This window comes from Zootoca vivipara, chromosome 3 (genome assembly GCF_965207765.1).
Source record: "Zootoca vivipara chromosome 3, rZooViv2.hap1.1, whole genome shotgun sequence".
Taxonomy (NCBI): domain Eukaryota; kingdom Metazoa; phylum Chordata; class Lepidosauria; order Squamata; family Lacertidae; genus Zootoca; species Zootoca vivipara.
In genome coordinates this window covers 80,278,751-80,302,519 of record NC_142586.1, presented here as the reverse complement: position 1 = coordinate 80,302,519, position 23,769 = coordinate 80,278,751, and the positions used below count along the sequence as shown (strand labels likewise).

Sequence of the window (23,769 nt, the reverse complement as noted above, 5' to 3'; positions counted from 1 at the left end):
TAAAACACAATATTGTAAACAGTTTAAAACAACATAAAATTACAAAAATGAGGTGGGTCCTAAAAATACACATCTCAAGTGTCAAAAGCCAGGGTGATCAGGTGCCATCTTCAACAACTGCTGAAAGCTGTATAATGGAATTGAAAGGTGCACCTCTGTAGGAAGGGAGTTCCACAACTCAGTTGTTATAGCACTGCTGCACAGAATCCAAGCCCCCACGAAACACAACATTCTTTCAAAAACAGCACATTCATTAAAGTCTAACAATTTAGCTGGAGGGATGGAGGAAGAAGTTGGAACACAGCCTTAACTAATACAAAATAAAAATCTGAACAGCCTGTCTGCTGGAAAAAAATTATCTAAATGGTAGATATAGCAATTCATGCAAATGGCTTCTTTCTTGTCCTTTATAGCACAGTACCATGGCAATTTAAGGTTTTTTAAAAACTTCAATTTAACTCCCATCATGAGGCACCAGTGTACTTAGTATTTTTATTTCACTATAGAAATAGAATTATTATTTTTTAAGGAGCTTTAGTATCTTACAAAGCTTGCCAGCACACTTACATTCAGGAACTGCTGAAGATAATAAAGAAGTTGGGCTGAAGCTACACATTACCTGATATAATAAAAATATTTCTTACATAATTATTTCCTCATTCACTGTAGGACTGACAGTACACTACATTTAATCTTGGATATTTATACCAGTTTTGACAAAAGTATATTAAAGATAACAGTAAGAACAGGAACACTGCTTTCAACAATACATCAGAAGAAGACATCTCTAAACATAACCATTCTTTTGCTCTCCTGAACATTCCAGGAGACTCCAAACTAAGAATAACCAAGCCTAATGGACCATGAAATAGATAATATTGAGCAGCTCTAAATTCTTTTTCCAAACCATTTAACATAGCTTAATTGGCTATGGATAACAATAAAAAAACCTTTTGTACCACTGAAATGTATATCCTCAAAGAACAGGATGAACAGAGCATATGGAACCAAAATGGAAAATAAGGCAAACAATGGTTATCATGAAGTATCACCTATTATGCTAAAAAAATAACATAAAAGAGACAGAATTGATGGGAAGTTAAGTCTAAAAAATAATTCTCACATCTTCCACCAGCTACACTGGGTGTTGAAACCTCTTTTCCTTTCTTCTATTCACTATTCCACTCATAACTCACAACCAACTCATAAGTTATAAACTACTAAATGATAAGCAGATGCTGCCCAAACCCACATCAGAAATCTTTTTCTGCCCCAATACAGGATGTTCTGAACTTCCTTGCTCCCACTACATTTAACTGTAATAACTGGCTGTGGGTGTTATACAAATGCAAAAAAAAAAAACAGACTTAACAACACGAGGCAAGTTGGGACTATGGGGTGCCATTTTCAGTGCCAGCCGTATACATTCACTGTAATGTCAAGTTTGACGTAAAGAGTGTAAAGTGAATTATACCTGCGATGAATGCGTTGTTCCCCATCTTTTTATTTTTTGATTCAATCCAGTCCCTGTACCACATACAACCTTATTTATACTATTTTTTTCTTGCAGATTTAATTCCCACCTTTTTATCATTTAGGTGTTGAAGGCAACTTTGAAACATGATAAATAAAGTGTGCAGTCTCAGCAAAGGAGAGCTTCCAAGGCAAAACTTCCACCCTAGAACAATGCAACGCACTTCCCCACCCTACACTCAGGTTCTGGTCCCCTTGGATAATTTAACCTCCTCCTGTGCGGATTCTAATAGGCATCAAGTTAGCTTTCTGAGGGAAGAGATGTGGGGCAAGAGCTGCTCTGTCCTCCTGACCTGGATGTTGTCACCTGCTCTGGCTCCAGGAAGGACTGCTATTTATCACCCAGAACTGCCAATATTTGCTGCTCTTCTAGGTGGCCAGAAATCTACACAGACAGAACTGTATAACTGCTCCCTCCTATTCCTTTTTCCTTGTTTTGTCACATCTTTAGATTGCGAGCCCAAGGGTGGGAGCCACCACAGTATTGATTTTTCTAAGCGGCTCTGAGAGCCTTTTTGCATAAAGGTATAAAAGAGCTGGGTATAAATGTCATAAATAAAAGCAAAAAACACTAAGTGCTACCCACCCACCCAATAAAATCCAGAGCCGCTAATAATCTGGGGTCAGGTTTCATGGCTGCTCCTGAATTTCAGTCAAAGCAGCAGGCATCGCACAGGGATGTTTTGAAAAATCACGGCTGGTTTTCACAATACAAAAGCACTCCACAAACGTTGAGGTGTGATATTTCTGAGAATTTCGGGAGAACTGATTGACATTAGAGGCATTCTTTATGCATCAATTGTGTATACTGTCAGTGTGTTGGAAGTAGTCTGAAAGAGCAGATGGGAAACCTTGTCACGTGCCCTAATTCACTCTTTCAGAGTCTTTCCCGCTTGTGCTGTCAAGCCTGCACAGGTAAATCTTTGGGGAGGAAATTCAGGGTGCAAAAGAAGTTTAGAGTTTTACACCCACCTATGAAATTTACAGGACCACCACTTTTGTGGAGAAGTAAAAGGTTTCCTAGAATTGGGGGTGGGGTTAACCTTGGAAGGTCACTAGATTCTATAGAATTCATACAACTATAGCAAACAGTCAAGGCAATGCTTTGGATGAGGCTTTTAAACAGGAAAAAATTCTCAAAAACCTGAATGCTGTTTAACAGAATGTTGCACATCTCCGTCAACATTGCTGTACGAAAAGCCAGCCTCATCTGAAAACCATTTTTGAGTGAATTAAGTATGAAATGAAAAGAGATTGGTTTCTTTAAAAGTCTCTGTTCCACAAGTGCCAAAAGGCATAAGCATCACAATCCACATTTACCAAAGCAAACAAAACAAAAATTAAGTTAGGCATTCATTCCTAATACTAAAAAAAATACAAGAACATGTGCTATGGAAAGCAAAGCAAATCTCCAAAGAGCATCTTTCTGGAGCAACTGTGCCATCCACTGAATACTATGTGATAACTTCAGTCATTCTTGAGGACTTCATAGTCATGAACCAATAATGCTAATGAGCCTGAAACCCTTAGGGTCTGTTAGTTAATTAGATCCCTGAAAATCCCATTAACACGCCAAAGATTTAAAATGGTGACCATAGTACTTAAGAAGGAAAGATAGCACAGTTTTTGTTATTTTATTAGTGTTTAATAGTAATCTTGTTCTATAAGAACAGCCAAATATTTAGCACTTCAGAAAATACGTTTCTTAACAAATGTCAAGCTTCTGTTTCCTGTTTCCAAATAATTCAGAATTGCAGCCTTTCCTGATCTCTGCTTCCTTACTGCACCTTTTCAAACATACGATATATGAACATAGTCTAAGCTAAATAAAAAAATTCCTTCAGTAGCACCTTAAAGACCTGAATGCTGTAGCTACTGAAGGAATTTTTTTATTTTACTTCGATCCAGACCAACACGGCTACCTACCTGTAACCATAGTCTAAGCTAGAGGCTGTAGTGTCAGTTCCAAATACTTCACGCTCTACTGCCTTTTGCTTTTTCTATTTAAGCAACAACCGGAGGCTAGTCTTTTATGAAATGTCTAATTAACACTCTGTAGTCCTGTTGCTTTTGAAAGAAGAGCTTGCCCAGAGAACTCTGTACAAGATAGGTGGGGCATCATTTATCGAATAGAGAAAAAGAAAAAAGAAGGAAGGAAACATTTTCATTCTTTTCAGATAGCTTAGCAGCTCTATCTGTGCCAAAAATGCCACTATATTACAATTTTAATATCAAAACGTTGAGTAAAAAGCTAGGTGAGGTGAATGCCCTTCTGCCATCATAAGGAAGGACTCTGGAACCATTTAATAAGACAACGCTGCAATCATTTTATATTCCTTTAAAAACTTCAATTAAGAATTCTGGTAAAGTAAAGTAAACATGGTGCTGTAACCAATGTCTCTACAGTTTCTAGAAAAATATAGTACTATAGATGTGTCTCTTTTTACTACTGATTATTTTAACAATTGCTCGATTCTGAAAATGGCAATCAAATTATTGTTTGCAAGACAACAACTGGGACTTGTTAGTTTCAAAGACATGGCTAGCATTCTTTTTCGTTCTGCAATGTCATAGAAAAGGGAAGGAGCATGGAAACACTTCTTCCCAACTACTGAAATTCTAATTTGGCAATTCCTCTGGTTTTTTTAGATTTCAGCAGCCCTTGTCCACATATTTTCAAGCAATCATAGGTAGGGACTTGAAACTTTTTTATTTCTTTCAAAAAATGAGAGTAATGATTCACTGAAAGCAGAAGTCTACTTTCAATATCACATTCTGTGCTCCCATGGAACAGCAGTACATTCACAGCCCTGCCCTGCCTAAAGGCATTTGGGCAATTATTCCTTTTCATTCCATTTTTTTAAAATTTACTGTTTCTCATCAAGTTTATCTAAATCACCCTTTATTCTTCTTTAAAAAATAGGCATTCAATAATTCCTCCATTCAATAATTCTCTTCAGTAAGGTATAATTAGATCTAAAGTACAAGAAATATTAGAAAATTAGCTATGGATTATTGCAACAATGAGGTTATTGGCAAGTGGTTATTTAAGGAGACAGATTGGCAAGAGCACTGTAATCATTTGAACTGTGATGAGTGGTTGCCCAGACAGATTTAAGGTGAGCAATGAAAGTGTAAGAATAACTATGCCTTATTTATGCCTTCATTGATCCTTGTGTGATTTACAGAGACACAGAAAACTAAGATACCTAGATAGAAGATATTTTAATGATAGGCTTGGGAATTTGTATTGCAGTCTAAAGTTCGTTGCTACAATATGTTACAGTGGTACCTCGGTTTATGAACTCAATTGGTTCCGGAAGTCTGTTCATAAACTGAAGCGTTCATAAACTGAAGCGAACTTTCCCATTGAAAGTAATGGAAAGTGAATTAATCCGTTCCAGACGGTCCGCGGAGTAAGCGTTCATAAACTAAAGCAAACTTTCCCATTGAAAGTAATGGAAAGTGGATTAATCCGTTCCAGACGGGTCCGCGGAGTACTTAAACTGAAACGTTCATAAACTGAAGCATGGGTGTAATTGGTTCCGGAAGTCTGTTCATAAACTGAAGCGTTCATAAACTGAAGCAAACTTTCCCATTGAAAGTAATGGAAAATTAATTAATCCGTTCCAGATGGGTCCGCGGCGTTCATAAACCGAAAATTCATAAACCGAGGTGTTCATAAACCGAGGTTCCACTGTATTTTGTGTTTTAGTTCTTCGGGTAAACCACATTCTGATCCTCTACCATACTGCACTTGGTTGGACCCTACAAATTTTGGCACACAGTTACCCATGTCAGTGCTGAATAATTCCAACTGCTTAATTTTCCCAACACAAGAAAATGTGCAATGTCTGCACAGTACACTCTTATAATCATTAGAATAATCAATAGAATATTCAGATTTCCCAACATACACTGTTCATGATATAAATTTATCACTCCTCTAATCATGTAATAGAATCCATTTGATTGGATGTACATATGACATGAAATATTGCCTGAAGTTCTGGAAATATCTGATTTTATACAGAAGCTAACATATGTTCTTAGGATCTATAGAAGGTTAAAATGACTTATAAAGAACTAAAACTGGACAAACACCATAGTAATAATGGTCTGTTGGATGTCAAAGTTATATCGAGAAACATGTGCTTTGCTTGTAAAACAACAACAAAACAAATGTTTGGATGGGGTTGACTATATTTACAAAAATATTTCCTTTGTCTATCGTAGAAGGTATTTCATCAGAGTTTTAATTGTATCAAAAGTGTCACAAAAATACAGCTCCAGCTGTTATTTAAGATGGTGGTTATTTGCTACCTTAGTTGCAAAATGCTGCTTTAGCTGCTTTGTAGATAATTGATTGGCTTCATTCAACATTGCTGCACAAGATTTAACCTGTAATCTTGGACTGCCATGAATTAAAATGAGGTCACAATGTTAAAGGTCCTTCAACAGGCTGTTATAGCTAAATAGCTGTTGTACATTGAACTATTTCATCATTCAGCAACCAGATGAATTCTTAAATGAAAGGTTGTTGTCATCCTTGCGGGATTTGTCATCTTTCCGCAGGGCCTGCAAGACAGAGCTGTTCCGCCTGGCCTTTGGGTTGGACTTAGTCTGACCCCTGTGTTTTCCTCCCTCATGGCTTGGATTTATGGACTACTTAAAATTAGGCTGGATTTTAAATTTAAATTTTAAATTTGAATACTGTATTTTAATCTGTATTTTAATCAGTTGCTTTTTATGTTTTATTGTAATTTTACTGGTGTGAGCCGCCCTGAGCCCGGTTTTGACTGGGGAGGGCGGGGTATAAATAAAAATTTATTTTTATTATTATTATCCTTGTGGGTTTCCCCTCCAATGCTGTAAGCCATGTTGGATGGTGTTGCCCAGAAAAGAAACTTAAATAAATAAATAAATAAATCTAAGTGCATTGTCCTTGGGCCTTTAGCAACTTAGAAGATGGAAGGATGGGTTGCAGCATGATCCAAGGTGAATCAGAACAGGAGCACTACCACCATGCAAGTATATGGTAAAAGGTTAAAAAAATGCATGGTTGGTTTGTCAATACCTGCTCTAGATAAAAGGGGAGAGCCTTGTGGCTCAAAAAAAGGGGTGTGTGAAAGAGCTTATATTTGGAGAACTGTTGTTGCTTTTATTTAAAAAGTAACAAACTGATATACTGATGGTGTTGAGATGTCAATCTAAATCACACTCATATGCTCATATGCTTCCCCTCCTGATTTTCATTAAACACAGTTTATCATGCCATTCAAATGATAAACTGTGGCTAATGCTAAGTCAAGTCAAGAGTTTGAAGTGAACTACTTTCAAACGTTAATCATACTTTGACTTGGGTAACAAGACAAGCTATAGCTAAGCAAAACCAGCAACATAACTTGTGCTGGGGCAGTGCGTAAGTGTCAGGCTCGCGACGACTTATTTTTGTCACGCTAAGTTTAGTGTGACTTCTGAAATCTTATTGTGTATCGTAGTCTTACATTATATCTGAAATATAGAAAGGGGAGGCTAAAATTCCAGGGCCAGATGAACTACATCCAAGAGTATTAAAAGAACTGGCAGAGGTGATTTCAGAACCACTGGCAATAATCTTTGAAAATTCCTGGAGAACAGGCGAAGTTCCAGCAGACTGGAGGAGGGCAAATATTGTCCCTATTTTCAAAAAGGGGAAAAGAGAGGACCCAAACAATTACTGCCCAGTAAGCCTGACATCAATACCAGGAAAGATTCTAGAGCAGATCATTAAGCAAACAGTCTGTGAGCACCTAGAAAGAAACACTGTGATCACTAAAGGTCAGCATGGGTTTCTGAAAAATAAGTCATGTCAGACTAATCTGATCTCATTTTTTGACAGAATTACAAGCCTGCTAGATGAAGGGAACGCTGTGGATGTAGCCTATCTTGATTTCAGCAAGGCCTTTGACAAGGTGCCCCATGATATTCTTGTGAAGAAGCTGGTAAAATGTGGGCTAGACAATGCTACCATTCAGTGGATTTGTAACTGGCTGACTGACCGAACCCAAAGGGTGCTCATTAATGGCTCCTTCTCATCCTGGAGAGTAGTGACTAGTGGGGTGCCACAGGGTTCTGTCTTGGGCCCAGTCTTATTCAACATCTTTATCAATGACTTGGATGATGGGCTTGAGGGTATCCTGAGCAAGTTTGCAGATGACACCAAATTGGGAGGGGTGGCAAATACCCCAGAGGACAGGATCACACTTCAAAATGACCTTAACAGATTAGACAACTGGGCCAAAGCAAACAAGATGAATTTTAACAAGGAGAAATGTAAAGTACTACACTTGGGCAAAAAAAAAATGAAAGGCACAAATACAGGATGGGAGACACCTGGCTTGAGAGCAGTACATGTGAAAAGGATCTAGGAGTCTTGGTAGACCACAAACTTGACATGAGTAAGCAGTGTGATGCAGCAGCTAAAAAATCCAATGCAATTCTGGGCTGCATTAATAGGAGTATAGCATCTAGATCAAGGGAAGTAATAGTACCACTGTATTCTGCTCTGGTCAGACCTCACCTGGAGTACTGTGTCCAGTTCTGGGCACCGCAGTGCAAGAAGGATACAGTACTGACAAGCTGGAACGTGTCCAGAAGAGGGCAACCAAAATGGCCAAAGGCCTGGAAACGATGCCTTATGAGGAACGGCTTAGGGAGCTGGGTATGTTTAGCCTGGAGAAGAGAAGGTTAAGGGGTGATATGATAGCCATGTTCAAATATATCAAAGGATGTCATATAGAGGAGGGAGAAAGGTTGTTTTCTGCTGCTCCAGAGAAGGGGACACGAACTACAAGAAAGAAGATTCCACCTAAACTTTAGGAAGAACTTCCTGACAGTAAGAGCTGTTCGGCAGTGGAATTTGCTACCAAGGAGTGTGGTGGAGTCTCCTTCTTTGGAGGTCTTTAAGCAGAGGCTTGACAGGCATATGTCAAGAATGCTTTGATGGTGTTTCTAGCTCGGCAGGGGGTTGGACTGGATGGCCCTTGTGGTCTCTTCCAACTCTGTGATTCTATGAAATCATAGATTGCCTTTTCATTATGTAAACAAGCCTGTATAAGATGCTGTTGTTGACGTTAGCAGTCCCTTCACATAGAAAAGTTGCAGAGTATGGTGGGTAGGAAGATGTGCTCAATTTAGGAACAGAAAACATCAAACAATTCTCCATCAAGATAACCACTGCCAACAGAGGCTATTGGGGGGGGGAGAGAGTCACTTATGTATTTCTTCATTCAGTAATAGTAAATTACTATTGCTTTTAAGAGGAAATAACAGTAGTTATTAATTGAGCAGTGGGAGATGCAGAGCTACCAATATCGGCAGTTTAGCTGATAAGCCACTTCCACTTCCATCCCTCATCAATTGTCACCTGGCATTCCATCAAGCTGCAGCAGAGCAGGGAAGAAAAAGGATTCAGGGCCAGACCAGAAACTTTTGGCTCCTGTTCTCCTTGAACTGTTAAAATTCCAGCAGACACTGGCACCCAAGAACTGGTACTTAAATTTGCTTATTTCCTTCTCTTTTCCAATCCATTTGCCTTTTGTGCTATATCTTTTCCGATTGCAAGCTTGAGGGCAGGGATTGTCTGTTTTTATAGCTCTGCATGCTGCTTTAGGAGTTCAAGAACAAATATTATTTACCTAAATGTTAAACATGTACATTTAACTTGAACAATATTGATATCTGACTTTACCAAGGCTTGAAATAGTAAATTGATTATTTTGATCAACCACGCACATTTTTGGATTCCAGAGAACTCAGATATATGGCTGAAGACAGATCAGGCTAAATATACTGGGGGTTTTGTTTTTGTTTTTACCAGTAAATCGAATTAAAATAGATCAAGAATAGAGGCATTCAGGTCTGGAAATTCAAGTTTCATATTGGTACCTGGAGACTTCTTTGCTATTTCACAATCGATTTGTATTACAGAACAGGATGCTGACTGATTTATTATAAGGATATTACTTAAATTCTTTCCAAAATAAAATATTATTTCTAGCCAATAAACATATATACCAGGCAACTGTTGATAATTCCTTACATGCATTTAAATTCCATGTATTTTTAAAGCATATTTTAAAGAGGCTTGTTTTGCAGGAATCAACCACATACAGATCAACATATGGATTCTGTTTCAGTACTCATGCTTGAACATACACCCTCTTTTGAAAATAGGAATAGGATATATGATGGAACTCAAGTCATGTAAACAATAACACATGTCTCAATACCATTTCCCCAGTTGGTTTTGGACATAAAAATGTCTTAAGATTCTTCATGCCAAGCTTAGTTAGTATTAAGAATGTCAGTAATATAAAAAAATGTGTTGCTTTACATTGAAGAAGGCCATACTATTAGTACTGCAGTTTTAGAATATGTTTCCATTTTATTGCGGACTCTGTTACATATCAAGTTTTAAACAGCAACACTATTCTTTTATTCCGCATACACCTTTTGAGGCTTTTAATTCCTTTAAAAGGAAAATCACAGGAACCACAAGATTTTCCTGGGAGGAGCCCCTCCTAAAAATGTTCAGAGAAAGAACACATCTGTAGACAAGGGAAGCTAGTTGTACATCACACAGACACTGCATGCAAGCAAACAGTTTTCATTCAATAGCAATCTCCATGTATCTGTTAATGAATAAATACTGAAATGCCTTCCAGTGAGATAGCCACCTACAAAAGTTAACTATAAATACTCAAAGAAAAAAATACTGAACAAGTATTACAGACAAATCTCACACACCAGCCTGAAAAACACTTAGATCCAGAATTCATACACCAAATTATTTCAAGTTATTGCTTCCTACCACAATAGATGGCGAACATTTTCTTTTGTAAATTGTATTATGTTGACAATGTTCACACTGACCTGTATTCTTCGGGTAGAGCACAGGAGAGGAATAAATGCACATTAAAAGGAAATTCCATCCCAAAACAATAGCCTACAAGAAGCAGAATGAAAGGGACAAAAAAAAAACAGCACCCAGCCAGCCTGTTTCAGCATGAATGCCGTAATGTCATCTATTTGTAACAGAGCACACTGTCAGAAAACCCTGACACACAGCTAACCTGGCTTTATTCTACACAGTACACTTTCACAGTTGTTACTGGATTAAAATGTGACTGGCCTGACAATGAAACAGCAGAACCACCGTGTATTGTTATGCAATTCACTGTCTGCAAGGGTGACTTGTAGCTTGTTCTTTATTCAGCAAGTGCCAACTGCATGTTTAATCAATGTCACCACTCACTACAGCATGCAACTGAAGCCACTGTCATTCCACTCCTCAGATTTGACTGGCTGCTAAGTTATGCAATGCTCCGAAGAATGCCTTGGAATTATTTGTTAGATGCTTTGAATGCAGGTGTGCTACACTCCTAACCCCAGAGCAAACAAGAAACTTCCTTCCTTCTGGACAAAAATGTAAACAGACTAATATCTGCTACATTTGGATTTACAACTCAGCTACACGAGAGAAACATATTCAGAGAGTTACCCACGTCGAGAAGATGTCAAACGACCATTCCATTGGAATGTCTTGGGGAACAGCTACATATACAGGACAAGAAGTGGGAGATTAAATTTTAACTGGAGCCTTAATGGTACAATCACTGTTTGCACAGAAAATGTTTCATCTTATGGAAGAATTCAATATTTAAACAGGGAAGAAACATACAACCTGGATATGCAGAGCAGAGGTTTCTTTACTAACAACGCATCGTTTCAGTGGATAACCAAAATAACGCCTACATTTCTCGGAAGATTTTGTAATATTATCGCATCCACAGATTAATCTATCAAGAAATTGTTCATGCATGCATATAATTTCTGCTTTGAGTGAAAAGAACAGCCTTCCATGAAGATAAGGCTGTTTCTCCACTGCAGTGAGGAGTAAGCAGCATGTCTGATGAGATTTTATTCCTGATGCAATGTAGGGTAAGAGAGGCTTTTAAAAATCTTTATTCACAAATGAGTTTATTTATTTTGATTGCTGCCAGCATTTTACCTTTAAATGCAATGGTAATAATAAAAAGATCCATGAGACTTCAGGAGAAGCCAAGACCGTTGTAACATAGAATGTCTTTCTGAATGTTAAGTGTGTAAACATGCACAACCATTAGGCATAACATTCTGACCACACTAACAAAATTTTTCAACAGTAACATTTAAAGGCAACAGACAGCAAATAAGTAAAATTGCACACTTGATACCAAAACACATTAAGATTATAGGCAGAACTATGCAGCTAAAAGCTTTAACTACAGCACAGTCACACACTCAGAAGAAAGCCCTACTGAGTTCAAGAGGCTTCAGGTAAATGTGTACATGATGCAGCTTAAATGTATTTCAATATCACAGAAAACAGACAATTTACCAAATGGCTGATATTTATTCCACACAAGACACATACTTTCCAAGCCTTTCTAACGCTATAACGTATCACATGAAAACATCTTTACGATGTATTTTTCTTTTAGGGGGATTGCATGCAATCTGTATTTTGTGTTTGTTCTAGAAGCACACAATTGTGGGGATTTATAAAGCCTATTAAAACTAGCCTACTTTTTCACAAGTAAGACTAACGACACTTACTATTTCTACATTAGGAAATTTGCACTTCAATATCCTATCATAAAGATATATAAACACCTGGCTATTTCCAGTTATTGGGCTATCAGTGGAGAGACAACTGATAACAACTTTCTTAGAATAGGAAGCACAGCTGTATTAAAGCAGAGCAGGTACAGGTTCCTAATTGAAATCATCCTGCAACAAACCTAATTGAAATCATTCTGTGAAAAACAAAATGCTACACTATAACAGTATAGACACATAGAGAGACTGAGGAGGGGAGGGGGCAAGTGACCAAGGGTGTGTGGAAGAGAGAAAGAGAGAGAGTGAACCAATTCCAAGTTACTATGTGGAGTAATATTTTCTTCTCCCTTTTAGCCAGCTGTAGGAACACTGGTGAAGACATTTGCAGGAAAAATGAGGAGCTCTGCCATCACAACACTAGAAGACGTAAAAAGGCAAGAAGAGAGTGAGGAAAAGGAGGAATCTGTTTTAGCTCTGCTGGGAATCATTGGAACAGTGCTTAATCTATTTGTAATTGTTTTTGTTTACATCTACACAACACTTTGATGGTTTTCTAGCAACTCGGAGCAGCACATAGTGCAAAAAGACCAGCAATGGCAAGTAAGGTTGGTGAACACTGCCCAACAGGAAATAGAGTCTATCAAACACATTCCAGTGAGAAGTGCCTATTTAGAGGCACAAGAGCAGTGACTGCAAAACATGTCTGTGAAACCAGTTAAGACTATTAAGTTATAGAAATGACAGATATTCAACTTCTCACTGATGACTGCAAAAGCTCAAATACTGGAGATGCATATGGCATTCTACAGCCAATGAATATGCAAGGCATATATAAGCAGGTTAAAAAAAAAGATAATGGTGCCATAAAACCTTCCTACAAGATGTTTTATTTACTTGACCCGATTATGCTTTTGGATATGTGACTATGTACCTCTGTGTAGGTGGACAACCAGGGTGGGAGGAGTCCAGTTCGTTTTAAAACTATCATTATGTGCTAAAATTTACACAACTATATATGAAGTGTAGAAAAAAAGAGCACTGTAAAGTACTGTATTATGAGTAAATAAAATTTTAAATGACTATTCTCCAGCAATACTTTTAACCATTATATAGCTGACAATCGTGTCAATATTTTTGCCTTTGGATATCATTTTTTCACCCATGCCTGTGAGAGATGTTCTATACAAAAGAGAACATTTAAAAATATTTGTACTACAAAATGTAGTTTGCATTTCTTTGGAAAGGTTCATCCATTTTTAAAAATGACCCTAATTTTTTTAAAAGGCTCTCTCATAGCTTAAAGTGAACAAAGTGTTCACTTTAAGCTATGTGTTAAGCTAAGTGTTCAATTTAAATACAATGAGCTGGAACTTGTGTTACGTGAACTTTGTTTTCCATTGAAATCAACGTGGCAAGTTCCATTTATTTAAATAGGACTAAAGTTTAACTAACTTAGTCGGGATTCAACTCATTTAATTGGAATTTTAAGTTGCATGTAAGTAACCAAACCAGATAGCTTCTTTCTCCAAGTTGCATACTGCCTATGGCCTGGATTCACATACTTAAAATTCCATTGAATAAATCAAAGGAAGTTATTGTAGAGGAGTTTGGAAGGATACAAGCTTTAAGCTGCAATCAAATTCACACTTACTTGGGACTAATCTGGATTGAACCCATTGGGATTTCCTTCTAAGTAAACAGGCATAGGGCTATGCTGTTGGGCCACTATTATTTCTGAAGGAAAACGTACATATGTTTTTCACATTCTACTTTCAAACCAAACCAATTCTTTAAAAGGACCATCTTCATAGTACTGCCAGGCCATCCTCTGAATAAAGCTTTTAAAATTCAGAATAATTTTGAAACTAGGGCTCCATGCTTCTAGTTCCAACATGATATCTTTGGTGGGGGGAGCGATTTATTAAATGAGATACACACACATTTTTTTAAAAAATAAAAATATTTATAATAAGAGTAGATATAGAACAAGGCTGTTGCCATCTACTGCTATTTAATCTTTTACATAATGCTCATTCCTAAAGCACCATGAAGGTCGCTTTATAGGTGGGGAACTGGGGCCTAGAGAAAGGTAGGTTGATCTCAGTCCTCCCAGGAACCAAATTCTCTACCCAGTGAAAGCACTGATTCCTTAATCTAAATTAAACCATGTTTATTGTGAACATCTAAACTAATGCTTGGGAGACTAGCCAAGTACTCAGAGATATATAAAGGATTTTAGGAGCACAGAAGAGCTTTATTTCCCTGGCATGCAACAGAGAGGCCATATTTGAGATCAGAAAGAAAGAAGTGGGCCATGAATAAAGGCAAGATGATACAAGCAGAAGCTGGACACATAGTTCTACTTATCGTTTTAAGTGGAATAAACCATATTACAATGCTAAACAATGTTTCCTTGATTTACTTCTAAGCCCAAACTACAGTATCACGAAGAATATTGTACCAAAGACTATACGTCAACTGCAACACAAGTAACCAGGTTTGTTTGTGTAAATAGATGTTAATAGCCTTCATCAACCCAATCAACCTTCCATAATTCTCACTGCAGCCACAAACACTGCCCACATTCACCACTTCCCCTAAGCCATACAATTAGGATACTGGCACAGGAGGATACACTTTTTCTCCCCCCCACCTGTTTTTAAATGAACAAGAGGTGAATTCCAATGTTGGGTGAAAAGAATGAGGCTTCACCTCCCTCCCTCTCCTCCCTCTGCAGCCCCCTGTGGAGTGATTTCAGGGGCATGTGGGGGGAAGAGAGGAAGGCGAAATCCAAACCATGAATAGCTGGCCTGCTCATGCATGCATGGATATCACTAGATTTTACCCTAGACATAGAGAGAACAGGTAGGTAATCACCCTTCCATATAAACAGCATTAGTAAAAATGTGTGACTATTTGTAATTGTGCCAGTCCGATAAGAAGCAATTACTACAGCATGTTTTCATAACATTTTAATTGAATGAGCAGGTCTAAACCAATCAACAAAGCATATAGAATGCAAGGGGAAAATGCAAAGAGAAGGGCTTAGGAGCTATTTGAAGGTATTTTAGAACGATTTCAATTATGATTTAAGAAACAGGGTTTGATTGATTCATCAGTACAAGAAATTGATTAAGCTATTAAGTCTGGCCCATCACTTAAGTAGGTAGGAATTTCATTATTACTGCAGCAAATTGATGCCATCTACAGACCAAACACATTCAAAATGCAACCACATTTTGGAGAGCACATTTCATCATGGCTGGGGAACCTCAGGCCCAGGGTCTGGATGGAGAATACAGAGGGTGTGTGTGTGTGTGTGTTTACCAGCTTACCGTGCAAAGGCAAAATTGGCACAAGCTACTCTCTCCACCATTGGTGTATGGCCCCCCAGAAGGTGGCCCAGAAGGGAATGTAGCCCTCAAGCTGAAATACATTCCCCACTCCTTTAAAATCTAACCACCTACATATTGGAAATGGGTTCCCCCCCCTCCTGTTTTTATTCTGAAGCTCACTAACAGTATAGGTCTGGGTCTGATATTTTTAATCGGCCAAGCTAACTAGGGTGCACAGCATTCTACAAACAATGTGTTGTTGGTTTGCAATATGTATGTTTGTGTTATTGTCCTAATTTAAATGATGCCTCTGTTGGAAGCCAGAAACTTAACTGGCTAAAACAGTTGCTGCCGCAGCTGGCATTACTGCTGCACCTATCACTATGTCTTATTTTCGGGGTATGGCTTATATTCCTTGAATGCTTAAAAATCCTGCTATGGCTTATTTTATGACTACGTCTTAAAATAGGGGAAACAAGATATAAATGCAGTATTATGTCAGAGATCTAAAAGGGATGCTTTGTTTCTCTTTTGTTCAAAATACTTTATTGGGCAGGGACTCTTGGCCTCCGTGTCTGGTCCTGACCGGACGGATACTGGAATCGGCAAGGGATACCCACATGATCTGAAGTGCTGCTGTGCAATGCCAGGTCAATGATGAATAAGACCACTGCCATCCACGACCTGAATGTGGATGGAGGATTTGACCTGGCATGTGTGACACGAGACTTGGTTGGATGAAGCAGATGGGTCTGTCCTTGCCGCTGCTTGTCCACCAGGTTTCTCTTACGCACAGCAACCCAGGCCATGTGGGCAGGGAGGGGGGTTGCAGTGATTTTTAGGGAGTCATTAGTTTGCACCAGGCGTCCTATTGGTAAGACCGAGTTTTCTGAGTGCATGTTCTGGAAGTTGGGCAATAGGGGCAGTACAGGATTCCTTTTGGTGTACTGACCTCCCTGCTGCACCAAGGATTCCCTGCCCGAGCTAGTTCAGGTCGTGTCGGATGTGCTCCTGGAGACACCTAGCTTGGTTGTCTTAGGGGATTTTAACATTCATGACAACACGACCTTACAAGGAGCCGCTCGGGACGTCGTGGAAAGCATGGCCTCCATGGGGCTGTCCCTGAATAAGTCTGGCCCAACTCATAGCCGCGGACATGCCTTGGACCTGGTGTCTATGAATGTTGGTGATCTGACATTAAGTAAAAGCGAAACAAAAGAAGTGCCATAGTCAGATCACTTTCTGGTGCAACTGGACTTCTCCGCAACCCTTCCCCTCTGCACGGAGGTGGGACCGATTTGGATGGTCCACCCCCGCTACTTAATGGATCCAATTGGCTTCCAGAGAGTGGTAGGGGATGTTTTATCCCATGTTGATGGCCTTTCAGCTGATTCCCTGGTGGCCCACTGGAATGTAGAGTTAACCAGGGCTATTGACTGTCTGGCTCCGAAGCGCCCTCTCCGATTGCATGGAGCCCGGACAGCCCCGTGGTTTTCCCTGGAGCTGAGGGCGATGAAACAGTCGCTGAGACGGCTAGAGTGCCGGTGGGGGAAAACTCATTCTGAATCAGACCAGACACGGGCTAGAGCTCAACTTCGAGCCTGCCAAGTGGCAATGGTGATGGCGAAGAGGACCTTATTCACCGTTTCTATCGCATCTGCAGAAAACAGCAGCAGGAGACTGTTCCAGGTGGTTCGCAATCTATCCGAATCACCTTCGTCATCGGGGCCTGGTAGGGACCCCAATTTCTTCTGCAATGCTTTTGCAAAGTTTTTTGCAGATAAAGTCACTCAGATTTGGAGGGAGGTAGACTCCACCGTGGGAGCAGGGCCGGAGCGGTAGAGTGCTGGAGCTCTGTCTACTCATGTTTCATGGGATCAATTTCAATCTGTTACCTCCGAGGATGTGGACAGGCTGCTTGGGCGAGTGAAACCGACCACCTGTCTCCTTGACCCTTGCCCATCCTGGCTAATAAAAGTGAGCCGGGAAGGGTTGGGCGATGGGCTCCGTGGGGTGGTAAATGCTTCCCTCTATGAGGGAGTATTCCCAGTCCCCCTGAAAGAGGCAGTAATTAAACTGCTTCTTTAAAAAACATCTTTAGACCCGGCAAATATGGCGAATTATCGCCCAGTCTCAAATCTACCATTCTTGGGCAAGATGATTGAGCAAGTGGTTGCTGAAAAACTCCAAGCACGCCTGGAGGATGCGGACCATTTGGATCCCTTCCAATCGGGATTCAGGCCTCATCATGGGACTGAAACTGCCTTGGTCGCGCTGGTTGATGATCTCCAGCGGGCTAGGGACAAAGGTGAGAGCTGTTTTCTAGTTCTGCTGGATCTCTCCGCAGCCTTTGATACAATCAACCATAACATCCTTCTGGACCGTCTAGAGGGGTTGGGAGCTGGGGGCACTGTCATACAGTGGTTCCGCTCCTTCCTCCTGGGCCGTGTTCAGAAAGTGGTGGTGGGGAATGATGAGTGTTCAGACCCCTGGGCACTCACTTGTGGGGTGCCTCAGGGTTCCGTTCTCTCCCCCATGCTTTTTAACATCTATATGAAGCCGCTGGGAGAGATCATCAGGGGGTTTGGGCTGGATGACACCCAACTCTATCTCTCTTTTAAATCAGAACCAGTGAAGGCAGTGAATGTCCTGTGTGAGTGCCTGGAGGCGGTTGGAGGATGGATGGCGGCTAACAGATTGAGGTTGAATCCTGACAAGACAGAAGTACTGTTTTTGGGGGACAGGGGGCGGGTGTGTGTGTGGGACTCCCTGGTCCTGAATGGGGTCACTGTGCCCCTGAAGGACCAGGTGCGCAGCCTGGGAGTCATTTTGGACTCACAGCTGTCTATGGAGCCACAGGTTAATTCTGTGTCCAGGGCGGCTGTCTATCAGCTCCATCTGGTACGCAGGCTGAGACCCTACCTGCCCGCAGACTGTCTCACCAGAGTGGTGCATGCTCTAGTTATCTCCCGCTTGGACTACTGCAATGCGCTCTACGTAGGGCTACCTTTGAAGGTGACCCGGAAACTGCAATTAATCCAGAATGTGGCAGCTAGACTGGTGAGTGGGAGCGGCCGCCGAGACCACATAACACCAGTCCTAAGAGACCTACATTGGCTCCCAGTACGTTTCCAAGCACAATTCAAAATGTTGGTGCTGACCTTTAAAGCCCTAAACGGCCTCGGTCCTGTATACCTGAAGGAGCGTCTCCACCCCCATCGTTCAGCCCGGACACTGAGATCCAGCGCCGAGGGCCTTCTGGCAGTTCCCTCACTGCGAGAAGCAAAGCTACAGGGAACCAGGCAAAGGGCCTTTTCGGTAGTGGCACCCGCCCTGTGGAACGCCCTCCCATCGGAGGTCAAGGAGATAAACAACTACCTGACATTTAGAAAACACCTAAAGGCAGCCCTGTTTAGGGAAGTTTTTAAACAGTGATATTTTAATGTATTTTGGTATTTGTTGGAAACCGCCCAGAGTGGCAGGGGAAACCCAGCCAGATGGGCGGGGTATAAATAATAATAATAATAATAATAATAATAATAATACTTGGGGAAAGAAAGGACAGGGCAGCTACAAACCACAAGGAGACAATTAGGCGGCTTCAGGGAGCTGTGTACTTGAACTGCTCTGTACTTGAATTGTGGAGCTTGTGAATGCTGTTGTCCATGTAACCAAAACAGCACCACCCATGCAGAAGAAAGAGACAGCTGCAGGCTTGGAAGAATCCCAAACTTTGCAGAAGTACAAAAATGTTTAGGAAAAAACCCTGTGAGGATCCCCAAAACAGCCACATGAAGATTTAGCATGCTCAGTGGACACTGAATATTGACTGGCTGCTGTGGGGCAGAATGAAAAACCAGGGGAGGGGGACACAGAATGGAGCACTGTGGAAAGTGCATTTAGCTAGCTGGAACAGTGAACAGGAACATTCCACACTCCACCCATTTTCCATCCACCAAGTTCAGTATTACCATGATTGGTTCCTGCCACTTGCTTGGCTGTGAGGTGACCTTTTATGACACCCTAGTTTTCCAGCCAGCCCACTCTGCTACACTTCCACTGTAGACACATGCATCCTTCAGAAAGTGTGGAGCAGTGGCTGCTGTGGTCAACTTGGGCTTATCAATCTCAAGTTCAAATTTCTCATTGAGCAATGAAGCTCCCTGGGTTATCTGGGTCAGACACTATCATTTTGCTTAAGGCACTACACAAGGTAGCTGCAATGATAAAATGGCAGACATTTCAGTTAGCATGCTGCCCTGAGCAGGTCCTTAGAGGGTATGCAGAATGAAAAGGAAACAAATCAGTGCACTGGGATCTTTTAGTAGACCAACTTGTTCATTTGCCACATTTACAGAATAAGCCTCTTAAAGCAAAGTAATTCTAATCTATGAATGCATAGTTTTTACTGTGAGCTGCCTTGAAAGGACCTCAGTCCTGAAAAACAGCATTAAAATATTTTATACACTTTTAAATCACTTAATGCAGCTTAGTTACAACTGAATGTATTTTAAAGACTTTTGGTGTAGTTGGAGAGTGGCACTAGGCATAACACTTGAATGAGTGTTAATCATATTAATAATGAGAACATAATGGCAAATATTGGGGACAAACACATTATTTTCAACAACAACAAAAACATAATTTCCTGACTTCCGGTTTGTCGCCCGATCTGGCCGGCGGGGCTTGTCTCGAGCTCCGAGACAGCCCGGCTTCGCTGAGGGGGGGGAAGGCTGCGAAAGCGCCGCAGCGCCCCAAAAGAGTTCCAGATCGAGAGTTCTGGAAACAAAGCTCCGGCGGTGCCCCATTTTTTAGCGATTCCCCGATTCTCTGGCGAGCTCTAATAAGAGTCCCGGAGAGAAAGGGTTGCAGTCGCGGGGGCCATTTTGGAGAACAGCGTTACCTGAGCGAAGTGAAGCTTCGAGTCCGGTGGTGGTGAGCGGCAGATTCTTCTAAATTTTTGATTTGGAAAAACCCGTGAGTAAAGTTTGAATATATAATATTGGACTGTAATTCGGTAACGGGAGTAAGGGGAAAACAACGGAAGTCACCTTCTCCCACTGATTGATGCAAGAAGCAATGTAATTGAAATGACGACCAGTCTCAGCGAAAAGCAGCTTATTATATGAACTCCTTCAGAGACTAAATTTAAAGAATTACCTCCGGTGGCAGGGTGAAGGAGAGAGACTTATTTTAAAGCTGATATTCCCTGCACCTTAGGAAAGGGAGAGCTTCTCCCTGCCCTGAAATCGGCAGCCCGGAGAGGACGGTAAGCTGACGGTGAAGATGGATGTCAATAAGGATTTGATACTTAAAAACTTTTTGATTGAATGTTTGAAACAAATTTAAAGTTGAAGTTAGATACTACGGACAATATACAGTTTCCAGTTTGGATTTGCAATAATATATCTCTTTTGTAAACACCCCCTGGTTCTCAAGCCTCGCGCCATCCTCAGCAAGCTGGAACAATGGCAACAAAAGACTGCACATCTGCGTTCAAGGACAAAGTGATAAAACTCTTATGGGAATTTAGAATAGAAACATACAAGACTCAGCAACAATTGTTGGAAATAAATCAAGATCTACAGGAGCTCAGAGAACGGGACTTACCAGAGGAAAAGGAGCAAGATTTGCAAAAAGAGGACTTGGTTAAAGAAGGAACACAAGAATTACAGGAAAAGGTTTCAACCGAAAAAAAGGCACAAGACGACGAGTGGCTGTATGAACTGAGCGATGGGAAAAAGGAAAATTTAAAGAACAAAGATGGATCACAGGAGTCAATAATGCAAGAGCTACAGGAGAGACAGAACACCCATGAGAAAAATGGCCAGCAAAGAAGAAAAGAAGACTGGGGAGGGGGAGGCAGAGGGGGTTGGTTTTTGAAACAGGTTAGGAAGGGGGTGGGTTGAAGGAAGACTGAATATCAATTATTGAGGACAGATAAAAAGGACTGACAACTGGACTGACGACTTTGGAACTTACTGGACTGGAAGGGAAAGGCCGTGATCGGGGCGGGGAGGGGGAAAATCATGATTTTTAATCTGTACAAATAAGAATAATAAAGAGGATCTTTGGAGGATAAAAAATAGGCAGGTCAAAAATAAAAGTAATGAGCAGATTTGTTTATGAAAAAGATTTAGAAAGATCAAGCTAGTTTGATTAAAGAGGATTTAAAAAGTGGGACAGTTTTTTATAATATAAGGTTAATTTTTTCTTGTAGAAATAGAATGGGAATAAGAATAAGAATACTGTTAAATAAGAATTGAAAATGGAAATCGGGATAGGGGGGAGGTTGGGGAAGTCATTTTTCTTTCATTTTTCCTTTTTCTTCTTCTTTCTTTTGTTTGTCTTTCTTCTGTTTGGAAATTGGCTGGACGGATGCCCTCCTCTTCGTTCCCTCTCTTGGAGTCTCCCGGTGGCAGGGGGGGATTCTGGGGGGGGAGGGAGGGGTGGGGGAGAAACCCAGCCATAAAAGGAAACACTGCCGGCTGCCTGCCTTTCGGGGGTCCCTCTGGTGGGAGAAGAGGGCCCAGGGAGGGTGGGTGGAAGCCAGTGGTAAATATGTAATGTAGTATCTTTCGTTTTTTGTTTTTGTTTTGTATAAAATCAATAAAATATAATTTAAAAAAACAACAACATAATTTCCTTCATCCCATTCAAAAAGCAAGGAGTTGCTTTTCTTTCCAGCAGTTCTTGTTCTGGGACTGATATAGTTTGTGCAAGAGGGAGTATGGCCTTCATATCAAGGTTTTTAAAAATGTAACACTGGGAAACGGAATAAAGATATGCTTGCCAATGTTAATCATTCTAAATTTCTCATGCCTCACACTCCTCTGAAATGTCTAAAATACAGAACTTATGCACCTTGCCCAATGTTGAAACAGTTAACCTCACAATGAAGGAAGGCAAGAAAGAAAGATAAAGGGGAGTTCGACAGGAGGCTCAAGGCAACTGTGCTTCCCATTCACTATCAAAATCCAAACAGCCAAGCATCTGCTGTGATTCAGCTCAAGTGTTTAACAGAAATAGGTCTGACCACCTAATTATGCTGAGTGATATCCATCCAAGTCATATTCAGAGAAAACCCATCTAAAACAATGGCCTCATTTTAGTGGGTTTATTCTGAGTGGGACACATTAGAACATATTACCACTTTAAGGAAAGCCCAGCTGGATCAGGAGAGAGACCCGTTTAGTCCAACTCTATGCTCCCCACAGCGGCCAACCAGATACTGGATGTGGACCTCAGGACAATAGCTGTTCCCCATTAACTGCTTCTATGTCCATAACTATCGGTTTAAATGTAGGTTGCTTCCTCTGTTCGTCTATAAATTGTCAAATGGCATTTCAAGATGTGCACTTGTGTCATGCTGACCTAAGCTGGGATAACACCAATAGCAATACCACCAGTTCATCAGGTTTTTCTTGTGTATTTTTCTAAGAAGAGAAAGTATAAACTGTATAAATTTATGCAGTAAATTTAAATATCTATATCTGGGTGAAAAGTGGGTTCTCTTGGGCTAACTGGATGCTTGGTTTTTAAAAGGTTGAAGACTCCTGCTTCAATCTGCTGATTTCAACAAAGCATGCAATGATCTGAATTTGTGTATAACTGCTTCATTTGAGATCATGGCATTAACAATTTGAAACCGTTCTTAAACTTAGGCGCACTTTCCCTAATGAGGCCTCCCACCACTGGTGCCCTTCCACCGTTCGGATTCCATTCTTAGACCGAGGTAAAGTTCTCAAAACAAGACACTATTTCCGGTTTCGTGGAGTTTGTAAACCAAATTGTTCTTAAACCGGACTGTTGTTAAACCGAGGTATCACTGTAGAGGGAAAGGGAACTTGTGGCCCTCCACTTATTCTTTGATTCCCAACTTCCATCAGCCCCAGCCAGCATGGCCAGTGGTCAGAGATAATGAGTTTGACTACAACATCTGAAGAGCCACAGGTTCCCCATCCCTGGCAATACAAATGCTAATCTGCTGATATCACAGTAACTCTCATCATGAAGAAAAAGCAGTAGAGTGCAAGTCAAGTCCAAAAACACCTATGGGGTGGTATTCAACTAAATCATTATGCAAGTCTAGGCAATGGGACTTTCCCTCAACTCCCTCTGTGCTATCCGCAAATCTGCTCCACAAGGCTGAGAGAACAGATTTAGATTTTACTCAGTGAGAGGACAGGGAGAGAAAGTTCCATTGCACAGGAATAAATCCTTGCACTGATGGAATATTTGCTATAACACTACACTG

General features: G+C 40.6%; 1 protein-coding gene and 1 long non-coding RNA gene across 10 annotated transcripts in view; one reads left to right on the top strand and one right to left on the bottom strand.

The window, feature by feature from the left end:
• The window catches only part of BIRC6 (baculoviral IAP repeat containing 6), a 144,357-nt gene that overhangs the window by 21,619 nt on the left and 98,969 nt on the right, over positions 1 to 23,769 (bottom strand). The gene's annotated exons all lie outside the window — the stretch shown is intronic.
• On the top strand, positions 10,876 to 13,261 carry LOC148686320 (uncharacterized). Its single transcript, XR_015949095.1, has 2 exons — positions 10,876 to 11,517; positions 12,532 to 13,261. It is a non-coding gene; the product is annotated as an uncharacterized LOC148686320 (long non-coding RNA).